The following is a 15,866-nucleotide window of genomic DNA, read 5'->3' as shown; positions in this document are numbered from 1 at the left end:
AATGTACGGGAATAAATCAATGTGATTGCTTATAGTCATGTCGCAACATGGTCACAATTAATGCTAATTTCATTCCATGATGAAAAATCAATGTAATCCATATGTAATTGGGATGAACCCAGCATATTGAATAGCAGCACTCGGGTGGTAACTGGAGATGAGTGAATAATTTATAAATAGTGGCATAGAAAGGGGAAAAAAAGTACCTGCAGTACCTTTCCATCCGACATTTGGGGTGGATGACTTTGTCGCTGTTGAGTGCTTTACGAGACGTCAATTCTTCTCTCCCCCACTTCCTGTAAGGAATCCAGCTTTTATACAAGGGCAGAGCTCCTTTAATCAGTCAGTCCAGTTCTTTTTTTTTTTTTTCCCTGAAAAATTGTTGCGAGTCATAAAATGGCACAATGAAAGAACTGTGAGTAGCTTATTGAAGTCGTACCTTTGGGGTTTGGCTCATGGACAACAACAATGCCTTCCATGGTGTTTTTGTTTCCCCCCCATATGCACGTTTGAATTAAATTTTTATCATAAGATGTGAAGCGGCTCGCTTCAATTGTTCTCATTACAAAGTTGTGCAGAAAAGTTAATAGTGGAACTTTTTTGTTGTTGAATAGAAAGGCAAACTTTCACAGTGATTCACTCGTACCACATTATACATTTAGGGTCACATTGTACATAAACGCTTGCGCCTACTACACACCTGTGATTTAATTTTGGTCATTACGGTGGTACTTGAAAATCAAGTATTTGGGGACTTGGTGTCAAAACATGAAAAGTACTGCTTTGAGGGAGAATGTAAGAATTAGTGTACTGCACTCCCGCATTTTATTGTAACCTCGTTCCCGACAGTGTGCTTGTTTTTCATTATGAATCTTGTCATTCCGTAAGTGACTTTGGCTCTGCTACGTATTGTTGTCACTCCTGTAACTGTGTCACATTACACATTCAGACGGAGTACGGCAAATAAACTTGATTGCGTGCAGGGAACAAAATGTCATGGCGGCGACATGCATAACACATTTCCGCCTCTTTCGCTTGTCTATTTGCACTTGTCGTTTTGCATATCAAGCCTTGCCGGTGTCCGCCGCTACTTTTTTAACAAGAAACCCAAAACAAAACATGACGCCATTTGTAGATTTGTTAAACACTGTGTTTTTGGCTCCAGATTCAACATACTAATTAGCCCCTAGGAGATTCGACTAAGAGTTTGTTGTGTCCCCCCCCCCCCCCCCCCTCTGCCCTCCTTTTCCCTTCCTGAGTTTTAATCAGCCTAATTTCTCTCGCCAGCACGCAGGCACGTTCGGCGGCATATGCGAGAAGCCTCTGTTTGCATAATGTGCTCACGGTCCGCTCCTCGGAGACTGAGCCCTGTTTGTGCATCTATGTGTTTATCTGTGTGTACGTGCGTTCAAGTTCATTTGTATGTGTTTGGGGAAAATGGGTGTCGACGCCCCCTCCCCCCCTCACACACACACCCGAACCTTCATACTCCCCTTTAGTCTGCCGCCCTGGCTGCATCTCAGCTATGATTGCTCTGATAATTCAACAGGAAAAAAAAAAAAACACCTTCTGCCAGACTGTTTCCTCTGTTCTCTTATGGAAATGAGATTTTCCATCTCACTTCATCTTCAGTACTTAAAAACCTCTTTGCAGCGAATTGGACTGTCTAGTGTGTTAACACATTTCCTCCCGTAGAGGGGCTTTGTTGTTCGACACAGCTTGGTCGAATTTAAGCTCGTCCGCCTTCATCCAGAAATGAGATTTTCCGCAGATTGTGTGAAATGTGTACTGTTCTATTAGGCCTGTCCTTATTGCTCCCTAAATCAAAGTTAGTGTTTGTTGTTTTGACGGCCGCATATCCTTTTTAATCCTCGCAGTCACATCTTATCATCCGCGCCATTCACTCACACATGCTAGCGCATTATGTTTTGCAGCCTTCATAGTAATGCCCTTGTATTTATCGTTCCCCTTTTCAAATTGTAATTTAAAGTGCCTCAATGGCGGAGGATGGCAGAGACAAAAAAGGAAAAAAAAAATCACAAAAGTGAGCCATAAAAGTTAGAACGCAGAAATAAAACATAGGCTAATAGAAATGGGCCCGAGGCAATCTTCCATTCGGGATAGTGACTGATTGGATTCCTCAAATGGTTTACATGCGAGTACGCTGCCTTTAAATCAACTTGCAGCCTTTGCCAGTCCCCTCATCTAAAAGATTTACAGCAGCGTGTATTGGTAAGCTTGTGTATTCCTGTGCCTCTTTACTAATATTTGTTGAGTTTTACACGCCAAACCTCAACAGACTTGCAGTGTGGCATGCAACACGGCACATTATTTACAGTGTAAGTAAAAATTACTGGAAAAAAATGATTGCCATAAATCAGTCAAAAAATGCTTTCAAAAACCAGTAAAGGTATGCCCGGAACCTTCAGATGTCCCAAAGCATAGTACATCAGCAAACAAACAGTTTCACCTGAACAAAAGACAGAGCCCATTTTAGACTACCTAAAAGAAGGTCTAAATTTTGGCGCAGGTGGTCAAATTTGATGGATTTGGTTGAGGCGCGGGCAGGCAGATGCCGAGCCCCACTGATGTATTTACTTTCGGGTCACGGTCGAAGCATCAAGGAGTTACTAAGGTAGCAATTAAAAGATAAATGAGATTCGCCCTGTGCGTGAGTCTCTGGGCATGAGATGTGAGTGACAGCAGCTCCTGTGTGAGTGTGTTTTCTGTGTTGAAATGTTGTAAGATTTGTGAAATAGTATTGTTGTGGAGAACTGTTCTTTACTGAAAATTGTAGTAAAGAGCTCACTTTAGCTCTGTTCTGAAGAGGTTCTTGAGACAAGCAGGGAGTAGGCAAGGTTTTCTGACTAACACTTTAACTCCCGTCTCACTGGTACAAATGTTGAACGTATAATTTTTACAGATGGAATGTACACGAGAATAGCATTAGCTTATGAGCCACATGCTGTTTCTCCACAGCTAACGACAAATAATTGATTATCCGATTGCATGTTGGTAACCTGTTCGGACAAATTTCTCTTACAGTAAATTGATTGGGTCATGTTGAGTGCAGACTTCTTTAACCAGCTCATTTTGAAGAGGGCTTTTCTTTTTTCCAGTTACGTGTATCAATAATCCTGATAGTTTTTTTATGTTCAAATCCCCTGCACCTGCTCTGATACTGCCAGAAATCTTTACACAAACTAATTAAAAGCAACATTAACTGAGTAGCCCTGAGTATGTTAGTTTGATTGTTGTGCTGTAATGGGAAGCAACTGATAGCATCTCAGCAAACAGATGTCATTGGCTCACCACATGAATATGGATTTTAAAAAATCAATTAAGCTAATCTGCCATTTAAAACAAACAAAGCAGACACGCAGCATTGCCGCAGTGCCAGAAAAGAGAATTTCTTAATCACGGATAATTAATAACTAGGGCGCGTAAAACACTTTTATTTTTTGCTAAGAAAATCCTTTCAAATTCACGTCAACGTTATTCTTTTACTGTGACCCTGTTCTGTAACAGCACAGGGCTGATTTTCCTTTCATTAAAATGAAACTATTCTATTCATAGAGACCCTTTTAGCAGCGTTCATAATGGAGCTGGCATCTGATTAACCTCATCGCATGCTGCTACAATGGCGGCCTACCCTGAGACTCGCCGTCTAATGGAGTCCACTATCACAAAGCACACTCCAAAAACATTTTGCGCACCGCAGGACTCGACGACCGGATTTGAATCCCTTAACCCAAGCGCCACCCCGAGCCCCTTCTCCACCCCCTCTCCCCCTACACTCGACACGCTGAAGGAAACAAAGCAGCCTCCCAGCGAACATCCCCCACCCACCCGACATGAATCTATCTCGAAGCGCCATCATGAACTAGCGCACGCACCCCGGGCGCCCTCTTCGGCGTGTCGTTTTGCAACTTTTTACTCCTAATTGGATATGCTTGTGCGTTAAGTTACCACAATAAGACAGCATCTCCTTAAAACGGAATCGGAATTATCTATGAATGTGTGCTCATTAGGGGGCCGTTCAAACAACCCTGTTTTTGTCTGTTTACTGTTTTTATCTGTTTACTGTTAAAAACAGTGCAATGTAAATGGCCGCCTATTAACATTTGAATGCTGGAAATGGAAATCTGTGAAAGTAACAACGCTGAATCAGAATGTATGTTACCACTATCGTGTGCAACATCCATCCATCCATCCATCCATCCATCCATCCATCCATCCATCCATCCATCCATCCATCCATCCATCCATCCATCCATCCATCCATCCATCCATCCATCCATCCATCCATCCATCCATCCATCCATCCATCCATCCATCCATCCATCCATCCATCCATCCATCCATCCATCCATCCATCCATCCATCCATCCATCCATCCATCCATCCAAACCCCAATGCAATAACTTTGTTTTATTAAAACACGTCGCCAGCCTTGGATAATAAGCGTAATGCCTTGAGCAGATGAAAGTATTTCACTCAACCATGTCAGATTGATGGGTAACAAAATGAGTCATTGAGCTACAGTGTGAGATGTGCTGATTTCAATGTCAAAGATCCACTTTTTGATGACATTGTGAGCTCTTAAACATAATTTCTTCTTGGCTTTGAGGAACATAAAGAGTAGAATTTTAGATTGTAGGTGTCCAAATTAAATCGCATTATATGTGCGCGTATGTCCTTGTTCGGCTTAAGAACATTTGAAAACATTAAATGACCAACATTCAGGAATGGCTGTGAATAGATAGATTTACGTTACAGGTGCTAAACCTGTCTAGTAAAAATCCTTTGTGGTGTGATTTTTATGAAATACTTTGCTGTAAAGCATTTTATTGGTATATAGCTCCTTGGGGGGAAAAACTGAAAGGTGGCGGTTATTACCGGACAACGACGATAAGGTAGCTTTTATTTATTTAATATACTTTATTGATTCTCTTTATACCTTGTTATATTTTGCTCCACAAACAAGGAACAGTTAGGACGTCAACCGTGTAGCAGATTGGGTGTTCGGTACCTTGCTCACTTTTTTATTAAATCTGTCAGCCTATCTCCAAAGCCACCCTATTTGGACATTATGCTTTAAACTTGTCAACTTTACTGACACTTACTTTACACAATTTACGCCAATTGGTTTGCATTGGTCGCCAAGGTGAAATATCTTTTGTAGTCTGAAGGACCATCAAGTTGGAATGTAAAATCATTTTGCTGTCCTACAAATTGTCATGACTCAGACAGATCCTCACTTTCTGTCTGTGCTCTGAGCCAAATGAGGAAAAGTGTCTCGCTCTCTCTCTCTCCCCCACCTCAATGTTGCCATCTTCTGGCCTAACAGGATTAGACAACATGCTCGCACAGGCCTTCCATGCACAGCTCGAAGCCAAATGAGCAGCAATTGCGCTCCTCGCTTGGCCTCGGCATCCTCTTTCGGCAGCCAGCCCGCTTTGGACCGCTTTGACCGGGCAGAATGTCTCCCAGTGAGGGGAGCCAGTCGTCTCATTTTTATTTATTTCATTTTGTAGTCGGTGCCTTTTTTGGGCCATGCCAATGGGGAAAGAAGCGTGCTCAGCCATCAGATAACGGCTGAGGGGAAATTGCTTCAACGACAGTGACATTCTGGAATGGCAATATGAAGATGTGAAATATATTCAAAGTAGAGTAGGAGAGCAGCCTGGTGCTTGAAAAGGCACAAATTAACGGTGACACGTACACACACACATATGCACGAGGACATTTTTATGAGCGCACACACACAGATTCATGCGCAAAAGAGTCCATACTGCATCTTCCCTGCTTTGAATAATATAACTGTCCGAGTGAGAATGCAATTATTGCCATTCCGGAGTAGAGGGCAAAGCCTCACCTGATATAATAACTGCCGGCACGGTGCACTAAAGTGTGCATGGTGTAGGCACTCACACCCGAGCTGCGGCCACCCAGGGCATCTTTGATATTCGCAGGCACCCACAGTTCAGCGTTGACTTGGAGAACGAAAATCAAAGTGAAAGTTGGTTAGGGATCTGTCAAGTCAAATATGTGCATGCAATCATCACACGGGCCGAATCTCAGTGGAGAGGTTAATGCACGGGGCCAGCTGATCTTTTGGGGCCCTCACTCATGCACGCCGGAGGCAGGGAAATTCAATATGAGGCATGAAATGGGAAGTAGTCATCCTAATTGTATTGAAAGGCAAGCTGGAGCGGCAGGAAGCACAAAGCAGGGGAGACGGATGCAATCATTTAAGTGCACAGTCTTTCCAATTTGGGCTCTAAATTTGCTTGTTTACATTTGCTCGGGCTTAACGTAAACCGGGGATGCTGTGCAATTGTGAAATGCATTTTGGAATGGGGGTGTGGTGGGGGGGGGGGGGGGGGAGATGCTTCCAGCACTGTGTGTGTGCATCAATTGACATGACAAAGCTTCAACCTGTAGATGGCACTCTCATCCCTGCTTTTGATCCCCAAACCTCCAGGCGGTAACTCCACATTTAGAATAAACACGCTCTCACTTACTAAACCTGTCGGAATAATTTTGTCGTTTGCCCCTCTGAAGCGTACATTTAGCTCGGGTGAACGTATTCTTCATTTGCGGTCAAAGCTTGTTCAGGAATGTGTAAACATGAGTGAGTGCGGCAAGCAAGTGTTGTTCCCGGGCTGCCAGCGTTATTTGCACAGTGGGGATTGTTGCTGGGAGTGGAAAGTGAGGAGAGGAACCTGAGCCAAACGTGATTTGTCTGTGAATACTAATGCCGTTTTTCATCCGCCTCAGCCTTTGTGAGAGTCAAACAACAAAATAGGTCTTCCTAAATGTCTTAATAGACCAGCGCCTGTGCCGGAATCATATTAGGAAGGCTAAGAAACATGTTTACACGCCATCCATATTAATGTTCTGGATTTGTTAAAACATGTGCATGGGGTCCACGGAGATCTAATTACACGGGAAGCCTGTATTATTCATGCTTGGTCCTAATAGACTAATTAATTTATCATTCAAAAACATTATGGTTATTCGTACGTATGTCACGCAATTATTTACATAGCTGATCAATGCTACACAAATATACCTTGTAAAAGTATACACGGCATTAACTGAGCGAAAATGGTTAGGTTTTTTTGTGCTTTTCGAAAGAAAAAGGTGTAATACGCATGCCAGGCCAGTAGTTGGCAATGTCGCTTTGTAAGGAAACAACACAGTGAATCCCCAATATTTGTGAGGACAGCAAAAATAGTTCAATAATTAACCCACCCCATCAAATGAATTGCATATGAATGCCACAATATGGCAGCAAAATATTTTTAAAAGGGAGAATCATAAAACATCAACGTCTTGCTTCGAGCATGTACACAGTCTCAAACCCAGATTACACAATGCTGCCTTCTGGCTGAAACCTCGTGTTTAGTCCATTTCAATATTTTGACCAAAATAAAAACCAAGGTCTAATACAATGAGTGCCAAAAGTCCCAATGATCGTGAGCAGCAGGGGGGGCCCCATTTCAACCCCTTACACTGAGTGCCAAGCAGGGAAGAAATGGGTACCATTGTTATAGTCACTGGTATGACTCGGCAGGGGTTTGAACCCACAACCTCCCAATCTCAGGGCGGACACTCTCCTCTTAGGCCACTGAGCTGGTAAACACTTGTATCGTAGTGTAACACTTATAGTCGTTTTTAAATAACGTGTATACCTATATACGCCTAAATATTGTTATCCAATATATCTACTGCAATTTCACATTAGATTGCTGGTTTGAAATTTGCTTTTATTATTATTGTTATTGTTATTGTTATTATTTTAATAAACATTATGTTGAAACTTGTCTGGTGTTTTATTCCTTGTTTTTATATTCGTCAATTAAAACATGAAAATCTGACATTTAGTTAACTGCTTTTCACTTTCACTTAAGCTTTTTCCCTAATGAAGTGGCCTGTGATTAGGTACACCTCATGGACACTTCAATAGGTACACTACACGAAGTTAAAAAAAGAAAATGAATGGAAAATGAATAAACAAATTGTTTACACTTATACAAAGCGAGGTACGAATTCTAAAAGCACATGTATGTGGTCATGCCTGGGATTGAACCAGGTTCTTACCAAGTGAGAGCCCGTGTCACTAACCAGTCAACTATTTCAACCCATTAGACCAGGGCTGTCCAAGTCCAGTCCTCACCAAATCTTTCACTTTTTTTATAGTTATTAAATAACATGTATACCTGTGTACACAACGTGTTGTGATGACATCTGCTGTGGAGTCTTCACTGATCTAGTCGCTTGTGAGCTGCTCTATAAAACCATACATACTCCATACACTGTGAGCATAGGGTAGTGGTTAGTGCTCTGGGCTTTCACCCCAGCGACCCGGGTTCGAATCTCAGTGGGACCAAAAATATTTTATCATAGAAAATTTGCAACACAGTTGCTCGTGTAACCATATAACCTTAGAGCTAGGGTTAGGTTTAAAGTTAGGGTTAGAGCTAGAATTAGGTTTAGAGCTAGTGTTAGGGTTAGGGTTAGAGCTAGGGTTAGAGGTAGGATTAGAGTTAGGGCTAGGGCTAGGGTTAGGGTTTGAGCTAGGGTTTGGGTTAGAGCTAGGGTTAGGGTTAGAGCTAGGGTTAGGGTAAGGTTAGGGTTAGAGCCAGGGTTAGGGTTAGAGCTAGGGTTAGGGTAGGGTTAGGGTTAGAGCTAGAATTAGGTTTAGAGCTAGTGTTAGGGTTAGGGTTAGAGCTAGGGTTAGAGGTAGGATTAGGGTTAGGGTTAGAGCTAGAGCTAGGGTTAGGGTTTGAGCTAGGGTTAGGGTTAGAGCTAGGGTTAGAGCTAGGGTTAGGGTTAGAGCTAAGGTTAGGGTTAGAGCTAGGGTTAGAGCTAGGGTTACGGTTAGAGCTAGGGTTAGGGTTAGGATTAGGGTTAGAGCTAAGGTTAGGGTTAGAGCTAGGGTTAGAGCTAGGGTTAGGGTTTGAGCTAGGGTTAGGGTTAGAGCTAGGATTAGAGATTGCGTTAGGGTTAGAGCTAGGGTTAGAGCTAGGGTTAGGGTTAGAGCTAAGGTTAGGGTTAGGTCTAGGGTTAGAGTTAGGGTTAGTGTTGGGGTTAGAGCTAGGGTTAGGGTTAGAGCTAGGTTTAGTGCTAGGGTTAGGGTTAGAGCTAGGGTTAGTGCTAGGGTTAGAGATAGGGTTAGGGTTAGAGCCTGGGTTAAGGTTAGAGCTAGGGTTAGGGTTTGAGCTAGTGTTAGGGTTAGGGTTAGAGCTAGGGTTAGAGGTAGGATTCTAGTTAGGGTTAGGGCTAGGGTTAGGGTTTGAGCTAGGGTTTGGGTTAGAGCTAGGGTTAGGGTTAGAGCTAGGGTTAGGGTAAGGTTAGGGTTAGAGCCAGGGTTAGAGCTAGGGTTAGGGTAGGGTTAGGGTTACAGCTAGGGTTAGAGCTAGAATTAGGTTTAGAGCTAGTGTTAGGGTTAGGGTTAGAGCTAGGGTTAGAGGTAGGATTAGGGTTAGAGCTAGGGTTAGGGCTAAGGTTAGGGTTAGAGCTAGGGTTAGGGTTAGAGCTAGGGTTAGAGCTAGTGTTAGAGCTAGAGCTAGGGTTAGGGGTTAGGGTTAGAGCTAGGGTTAGAGCTAGGGTTAGAGCTAGGGTTAGGGTTTGAGCTAGGGTTAGAGCTAGGGTTAGATCTAGGGTTAGGGTTAGTGCTAGGGTTAGGTTTAAAGTTAGGATTAGAGCTAGAATTAGGTTTAGAGCTAGTGTTAGGGTTAGAGCTAGGGTTAGAGGTAGGATTAGAGTTAGGGTTAGAGCTAGGGTTAGAGCTAGGGTTAGGGTTTGAGCTAGAGTTAGGGTTAGAGCTAGGGTTAGGGTTAGAGCTAGGGTTAGAGCTAGGGTTAGGGTTAGCGCTAGGTTTAGTGCTAGGGTTAGGGTTAGAGCTAGGGTTAGAGATAGGGTTAGGGTTAGAGCTAGGGTTAGGGTTTGAGCTAGTGTTAGGGTTTGGGTTAGAGCTAGGGTTAGAGCTAGTGTTAGAGCTAGGGTTAGGGGTTAGGGTTAGAGCTAGGGTTAGGGTTAGAGCTAGGGTTAGAGCTAGGGTTAGAGCTAGGGTTAGATCTAGGGTTAGGGTTAGAGCTAGAATTGGGTTTAAAGTTAGGGTTAGAGCTAGAATTAGGTTTAGAGCTAGGGTTAGAGCTAGGGTTAGAGGTAGGATTAGAGTTAGGGTTAGAGCTAGGGTTAGGGCTAGGGTTAGGGTTTGAGCTAGGGTTTGGGGTAGAGCTAGGGTTAGGGTTAGAGCTAGGGTTAGGGGTTAGGGTTACAGCTAGGGTTAGGGTTAGAGCAAGGGTTAGAGCTAGGGTTAGAGGTAGGACTAGGGTTAGGGTTAGAGCTAGGGTTTGAGCTAGGGTTAGGGTAGAGCTAGGGTTAGGGTTAGAGCCAGGGTTAGGGTTAGAGCTAGGGTTAGGGTAGGGTTAGGGATAGAGCTAAGGTTAGGGTTAGAGCTAGGGTTAGGGTTAGAGCTAGGGTTAGGATTAGGGTTAGAGCTAAGGTTAGGGTTAGAGCTAGGGTTAGAGCTTGGGTTAGGGTTAGAGCTAGGGTTAGGGCTAAGGTTAGGGTTAGAGCTAGGGTTAGGGTTAGAGCTAGGGTTAGATCTAGGGTTAGGGTTAGAGCTAGGGTTAGGTTTAAAGTTAGGATTAGAGCTAGAATTAGGTTTAGAGCTAGTGTTAGGGTTAGAGCTCGGGTTAGAGGTAGGATTAGAGTTAGGGTTAGGGCTAGGGTTAGAGCTAGGGTTAGGGTTTGAGCTAGAGTTAGGGTTAGGGCTAGGGTTAGGGTTAGAGCTAGGGTTAGGGGTTAGGGTTAGAGCTAGGGTTAGGGTTAGAGCAAGGGTTAGAGCTAGGGTTAGAGGTAGGACTAGGGTTAGGGTTAGAGCTAGGGTTAGGGTTTGAGCTAGGGTTAGGGTAGAGCTAGGGTTAGGGTTAGAGCCAGGGTTAGGGTTAGAGCTAGGGTTAGGGTAGGGTTAGGGAAAGAGCTAAGGTTAGGGTTAGAGCTAGGGTTAGAGCTAGGGTTAGGATTAGGGTTAGAGCTAAGGTTAGGGTTAGAGCTAGGGTTAGAGCTTGGGTTAGGGTTAGAGCTAGGGTTAGGGCTAAGGTTAGGGTTAGAGCTAGGGTTAGAGTTAAAGCTAGGGTTAGAGCTAGGGGTTAGGGTTAGAGTTAGGGTTAGGGTTAGAATGAACCCTAACCCCAACCCTAGCTCTAACCCTAGGTCTAACCCTAGCTCTAAGCCTAACGCTAACCCTAGGTCTAACCCTAGCTCTAACCCTAACCCAAGCTCCAACCCTAGCTCTAACGCTAACCCCAACCCTAGCTCAAACCCTAACCCTAGCTCTAACCCTAGATCTAACCCTAACCCAAACCCTAGCTCAAACCCTAACCCTACCTCTAACACTAACCCTAACCCCTAACCCTAGCTCTAACCCTAACCCTAGCTCTAACCCTAACCCTAGCTCAAACCCTAACCCTAGCCCTAACCCTAGCTCTAACCCTAACTCTAATCCTACCTCTAACCCTAGCTCTAACCCTAACCCTAACACTAGCTCTAAACCTAATTCTAGCTCTAATCCTAACTTTAAACCTAACCCTAGCTCTAACCCTAACCCTAGATCTAACCCTAGCTCTAACCCTAACCCTAGCTCAAACCCTAACCCTAGCTCTAACCCTAGCTCTAACCCTAACCCTAGCTCTAACCCTAACCCTAGCTCTAACCCTAACCCCTAACCCTAGCTCTAACACTAGCTCTAACCCTAGCTCTAACCCAAACCCTAACCCTAGCTCAAACCCTAACCCTAGCTCTAACCCTAACCCCTAACCCTAGCTCTAGCTCTAACACTAGCTCTAACCCTAGCTCTAACCCAAACCCTAACACTAGCTCTAACCCTAACGCCAACCCTAGCTCAAACCCTAACCCTAGCTCTAACCCTAACCCTAGCTCTAACCCTAACCCCAACCCTAGCTCAAACCCTAACCCTAGCTCTAACACTAACCCTAGCTCTAACCCTAACCCCTAACCCTAGCTCTTACCCTAACCCTAGCTCAAACCCTAACCCTAGCCCTAACCCTAGCTCTAACCCTAACTCTAATCCTACCTCTAACCCTAGCTCTAACCCTAACACTAGCTCTAAACCTAATTCTAGCTCTAATCCTAACTTTAAACCTAACCCTAGCTCTAACCCTAACCCTAGATCTAACCCTAGCTCTAACCCTAGCTCAAACCCTAACCCTAGCTCTAACCCTAACCCTAGCTCTAACCCCTAACCCTAGCTCTAGCTCTTACACTAGCTCTAACCCTAGCTCTAACCCAAACCCTAACACTAGCTGAAACCCTAACCCTATCTCTAACCCTAACCCAGGCTCTAACCATAACCCTATCTCTAACCCTAGCACTAACCCTAGCTCTAACCCTAGCACTAAACCTAGCTCTAACCCTAACCCTAGCTCTAACCCTAACACTAACCCTAACTCTAACCCTAGACCTAACCCTAACCTTAGCTCTAACCCTAGCTCTAACCCTAACTCAATCTCTAATCCTAGCTCTAACCCTAACCCTAGCTCAAACCCTAACCCTAGCTCTAACCCTAGCTCTAACCCTAACCCCTAACCCTAGCTCTAGCTCTAACACTAGCTCTAACCCTAGCTCTAACCCAAACCCTAACACTAGCTCAAACCCTAACCCTAGCTCTAACCTTAACCCAGGCTCTAACCCTAACCCTATCTCTAACCCTAGCACTAACCCTAGCTCTAACCCTAACCCTAGCACTAAACCTAGCTCTAACCCTAACCCTAGCTCTAACCCCAACACTAACCCTAACTCTAACCCTAGACCTAACCCTAACCTTAGCTCTAACCCTAACCCTAGCTCTAACCCTAGCTCTAACCCTAACTCAATCTCTAATCCTAGCTCTAACCCTAACCCTAGCTCAAACCCTAACCCTAGCTCTAACCCTAACCTTAGCTCTAACCCTAATCCTAACCCTAACCCTAGCTCTAACCCTAACCCTAGCTCTAACCCTAGCTCTAACCCTAACCTTAGCTCTAACCCTAACCCTAGCTCTAACCCTAGCTCTAACCGTAACCCTAGCTCAAACCCTAACCCTAGCTCTAGCTCTAACCCTAACCCTAATCCTACCTCTAACCCTAGCTCTAACCCTAACCCTAACACTAGCTCTAAACCTAATTCTAGCTCTAACCCTAGCTGTAACCCTAACCCTACCCTAACCCTAGCTCTAACCCTGGCTCTAACCCTAACCTTACCCTAACCCTAGCTCTAACCCTAACCCTAGCTCTAACCCAAACCCTAGCTCAAACCCTAACCCTAGCCCTAACCCTAACTCTAATCCTACCTCTAACCCTAGCTCTAACCCTAACCCTAACACTAGCTCTACACCTAATTCTAGCTCTAACCCTAACTTTAAACCTAACCCTAGCTCTAAGGTTATATGGTTACACGAGCAACTGTGTTGCAAATTTTCTATGATAAAATATTTTTGGTCCCACTGAGATTCGAACCCGGGTCGCTGGGGTGAAAGCCCAGAGCACTAACCACTACCCTATGCTCACAGTGTATGGAGTATGTATGGTTTTATAGAGCAGCTCACAAGCGACTAGATCAGTGAAGACTCCACAGCAGATGTCATCACAACACGTTGTGTACACAGGTATACATGTTATTTAATAACTATAAAAAAAGCGAAAGATTTGGTGAGGACTGGACTTGGACAGCCCTGGTCTAATGGGTTGAAATAGTTGACTGGTTAGTGACACGGGCTCTCACTTGGTAAGAACCTGGTTCAATCCCAGGCATGACCACATACATGTGCTTTTAGAATTCGTACCTCGCTTTGTATAAGTGTAAACAATTCGTTTATTCATTTTCCATTCATTTTCTTTTTTTAACTTCGTGTAGTGTACCTATTGAAGTGTCCATGAGGTGTACCTAATCACAGGCCACTTCATTAGGGAAAAAGCTTAAGTGAAAGTGAAAAGCAGTTAACTAAATGTCAGATTTTCATGTTTTAATTGACGAATATAAAAACAAGGAATAAAACACCAGACAAGTTTCAACATAATGTTTATTAAAATAATAACAATAACAATAATAATAATAATAAAAGCAAATTTCAAACCAGCAATCTAATGTGAAATTGCAGTGGATATATTGGATAACAATATTTAGGCGTATATATACACGTTATTTAAAAACGACTATAAGTGTTACACTACGATACAAGTGTTTACCAGCTCAGTGGCCTAAGAGGAGAGTGTCCGCCCTGAGATTGGGAGGTTGTGGGTTCAAACCCCTGCCGAGTCATACCAGTGACTATAACAATGGTACCCATTTCTTCCCTGCTTGGCACTCAGTGTAAGGGGTTGAAATGGGGCCCCCCCTGCTGCTCACGATCATTGGGACTTTTGGCACTCATTGTATTAGACCTTGGATTTATTTTGGTCAAAATATTGAAATGGACTAAACACGAGGTTTATATATATATATATAACGTGAAGAAAACGTGCATTTTTTCCTTGGCAAATCGTAAATCTACATTCTGGCTTACATAGTTCACGCCTCCTTGGCAAATCGTAAATCTACATTCTGGCTTACATAGTTCACGCCAGGAGGGAGACGGAACACGTTCACTGACTGATCCGTTGATGCACGAGAAGGAAGGCAGTTCACCCATTGACTCGTTCGCGAACGGGAAAGTTCCCTCACTGATCTGTTCTCCGTAATGAACTGGACATGCAAATCACAGTCACTGATTCGTTGGTAGGTGAACGGGAAATGCGATTCACAACTCGTTCGTAAACAGGAAGTTACGTCATTTTCTTCTTCGTTTTGTTTTACGGCAAGGTGGCACTAGCTTCATTGTGCATTAGCGACACCTAATGGCTGAAGTCATATGAACTGGAAAACGAACGAATCACTTTAGTAAGTGATTCGTTCACTCTCATTCACTGAAACGTTTTGTTCTTTTGAACGAATCGTTCACTCACTACTGGGGAGACAATAACGTGTGGCGCAGTAGCGGCAAAATGACAACAGCCTTGTGTCAACTCAAATGTCTCATTAAATTTCAGATGACTGATGCAAAGAAAGTTGATATTTCAAGTTTAAATTCCCGTTTAAAGGGGACTTATTAAAAGGAGCTCAGTGTTTGTAGTAAATGTTTAGTTGTATACAACAAAGGCAAGTTCATTATTTATTTTTTAAATCTTTTTTTCAAGGCAGCATCGTTTAATTTGAGTTAAAAAAGAAAAACAATCGCTGAAAATTAATTGTTCAAACTAAGAGGCAAATTAAAATGACTTTCATGTACTAATCAGTTGTCTTATTGTTTTACTTTTGGAGAATTATCAACACCTTTGGGGGTGTCATGGTTGTTCCTTTTCATTTGGAAATGGACCCTAAATTGTCCCGCGTGCGTTCAATAGATGTTCAAAAGCATCACTTCAAGCACTCAGGTAAAGAGAGGAAGTATTTGAAGAGGTTGGGTAGGGGGGGTTGTAATTCAACAGGAAGCCAAAACAATTAGGCCTAATAACATCAAGACTGCAATGTGATTTATTTGCCCCTAAAAGCCATTTAAGAGCATATTGTGACACAATGTTAAGTGTGATTAGGACCAGTATGTTATACATTTGGCTTCGTGGATGAGCTCGGGGCTGGGTGGGGGTGGAAGTGTCGAGGGTCTTATCTGGTCCTGTAGCACCGCAGGAGGTGCCAAACGCAACAGGGACCACTAGCTCGTCTGAGCGTTTTGCACCTCGGCAGCTGCTGCCCCCTCCCTTGCTTCTTCCAACCTCTTGTCTCACCTCACCCAGGACCGGCAGCAAGCGCGGGAT

At 43.7% G+C, this 15,866-nt stretch overlaps 1 protein-coding gene across 6 annotated transcripts in view; it reads right to left on the bottom strand.

The window, feature by feature from the left end:
• The window catches only part of LOC125973627 (FAST kinase domain-containing protein 5, mitochondrial), a 133,388-nt gene that overhangs the window by 6,208 nt on the left and 111,314 nt on the right, over positions 1–15,866 (bottom strand). For all 6 annotated transcript variants that reach the window (XR_007483243.1, XR_011087236.1, XR_011087233.1 and 3 more), the window contains one exon: positions 207–296. The gene's annotated coding sequence lies outside the window, so the exon portion shown is untranslated. The remainder of the gene's footprint in view (positions 1–206; positions 297–15,866) is intronic.

This window comes from Syngnathus scovelli, chromosome 8 (genome assembly GCF_024217435.2).
Source record: "Syngnathus scovelli strain Florida chromosome 8, RoL_Ssco_1.2, whole genome shotgun sequence".
Classification (NCBI taxonomy): Eukaryota; Metazoa; Chordata; class Actinopteri; order Syngnathiformes; family Syngnathidae; genus Syngnathus; species Syngnathus scovelli.
This window is presented reverse-complemented; position numbering and strand designations above follow the sequence as displayed.